At 50.1% G+C, this 2,533-nt stretch overlaps 1 long non-coding RNA gene across 1 annotated transcript; it reads left to right on the plus strand.

Annotated features, from left to right (window-relative positions):
* Nucleotides 1-1,796: 1,796 nt before the first annotated feature.
* On the plus strand, nt 1,797-2,255 carry LOC143723407 (uncharacterized). The gene is made up of 3 exons (XR_013197099.1): nt 1,797-1,838; nt 1,914-1,978; nt 2,125-2,255. It is a non-coding gene; the product is annotated as an uncharacterized LOC143723407 (long non-coding RNA).
* Nucleotides 2,256-2,533: the final 278 nt, after the last annotated feature.

Below are 2,533 nucleotides of genomic sequence, written 5' to 3' on the forward strand. Positions count from 1 at the left end.
TTTTTCTTTTTTTACTGTTTCACAAGTAAAGGTAAGGCTCTCCTATCAACCAAGCTGAAGCGGGCCATCAGAGAATTCATCAACTCATCCTGGGCCCCGCCCCAGGCCTGATGTAGGAGGAGCCTGGGAGCGATGGTGGTTAGGAGAGAAGAACTCCCGCCTCCCGCGGGAGTTAGGCCTCCTGCGCGCCCTGCTTCCTCTGCTAGGAGGAGGGGGTGCGCGGGAAGCGACACTGGCCTTCTGGGTCCGTCTGTTATCCTCAGACCACGACGGACCACGCCCTCCCGCCTGCCTGGGCTGGGCCGAGGACCTCCGCGGTATGCAGCTCTTAAACGCCGCAGAGCGCGCCCTCGCCTCCCTGAACTTGTCGACCACCGTCTAGACGGAAGGTCCGAAAAGCTCGGAAGGCGAAACCGGCGAATCGAGGAGAAAGGTTTTTTCTTTCTCCCCGATGTCAGCCTGGTTGAGCCACAGATGCCTCTCCGTGGCCACCATAGCCGCCATCGAACACCGATGGAGGCAGCAGACTGTTTGGTGGCCCGGAGAGACAAATCCTTGGTGCGGCGCAACTCTGCGACCGCGTCAGGGGACAGACCGGCCCCCTGATCGAGGTCCCGCAGCAGGTCGGCCTGGTAGGCCTAAAGAACCGTGAGGGTGTGCAGAACCGCTCCTGCCTGACCTGCTGCTGTGTACGCTCTGACATTCAAGCGTGATGTAGTCTTAAGCGGCTTGGATGGCATGGACGGAGCTCCTAGTGACCAAGACCAACAACGTCTCGTCCACTGGCGGCATCGACACATACCCGTGCTCCGCGGTCTCATCCACAGCATCGAAATTATTCCGCTGATGCAGATGAAGACGCGCAGAGAACGGGTTCTTCCATGCCTTCTCGATCTCAGAGTGGAGATCAGGAAGGAATGGAAGGCTCGTCCGGGCTGGTGGCTTATGGGAAGGGAGGAACCGATCGTCCAAAATACCACGAGTAGGTTCCTCCCGGACGCGCCTCCACTGTAGCTGCAATCTGTTGGTGGCGCGCCCCATAACATCCACCAACTCAGCGTACACTGGGCAGGAGGGCTGAGATGATTCAGTCTCAACCAGACTGACATCATCAGCAGCCAACTCCTGCCCGGCCCGAAGAGAACCAGTTACAGATCCATCAGAAAGAGAAAGAACCTCTTCAACATCGACCTGTAACTCACCCTCGTCAGCTGGCAGATCATCCGCGAGGTTAACGCCCCTCTTCAGACGATCTGCCAGCTCCATCTGAGAGCCCCACGAGCTCACGCGCCACTGAGCCTCAGCCCGAGCGGGACCAACACCGCGGGGTTCAGATGCCGCGCCCACTTCCCTCGAGAAGTGGGACAGACGAGAACGGAGCGTTTTCAGAGAAAATCGCTAACAGTTTGCGCAGGAAGCTCCCTCGAGAACTTCCCGCACGTGCTCTTCTCCCAGGCAGAAAACGCACAGACCATGTGAATCCTCCGGTGTCAAAATATCTGGGGCGGGGGTCGGCACACTTGCGGAAACTATTTCTCCCCTTCTCTGCACGCTTCATTTTTGTTGACTGCTTAAAAACAGACAACCAGTCCCTGAAGACGAAAAGGATGTTGTCACGGTCTCAAGGCGCCCTTTTTATACGTCCAGGTTGCGTGCTCATCATTCGCGCTGATGAAGCACGGGCTGTCGCCGGTCAACATGATTGCTGTGAGTTGATACTTGATTTCAGACACCTGTCACGCCTGACGTGTTCCCCATAGCTTCGATGACGTATTGTTGAGTTCCCTTCGAAAGGGAACTAAGTTGATTAATGAGCAGCATATAACTGAATTGGGAAGGTAAGGGTTTTGATTTATGATGACTAGAGTGAGTTTGTCTAGTTTTAACATGTTTGTATTTGTTTTCTGTTTTAGTATTCTGATGGGAATGGTGTTGATTGGTGCCTCAGAGAATTAAGCAGATATATTTGAGAATACAGGTACTGATCTTAATTGAATTTGGTTTTAAGTTTCATTTTATAATTGTAATTTGTGTGTTATGTTTAATGGTTTTAAGGTTTTTAATTTTCGTAAATATTTTATAGGGCAATCATCAATTTGTATTCTTTCTTTATTTTATTTACAGATGATGCATGATTGTCGTTTACTTTATTGAAAGCATTGGTGGCTTAATGGGTGTCTGAAGAGATCACTTTAATGTTGAATTGAGTCTTGTGTATGGAAGTGGCAAATTGATTGATTTAATTTGTGAATTTGTTTTGTTGTGTTTTTTGTTTTGTTTGTTTCGGACCTTCGGTGGTGTTCCCATTTTCTTATATATGGTTTACTCTGTTAAGGTTTGGGGAATAGATTGTAGTGGTTTGATTTACTTTACAATTGTGGAGGTTGGAGTGAATTTGTGTTTGGTGAACTTGTGAGTGTGCACACAATTTCAGAGCAATTTCCATTGGATGGGATCGGGAACCCTGTTGTCTGTAACGGTTATAATTTTGTTTGTTTTCTCTCTTTGCCAGTTCTGATTAACCCATGTGATC

This window comes from Siphateles boraxobius, unplaced genomic scaffold (genome assembly GCF_051911475.1).
Source record: "Siphateles boraxobius isolate OS27281-9 unplaced genomic scaffold, OSU_SipBor_1 7, whole genome shotgun sequence".
Taxonomy (NCBI): Eukaryota; Metazoa; Chordata; class Actinopteri; order Cypriniformes; family Leuciscidae; genus Siphateles; species Siphateles boraxobius.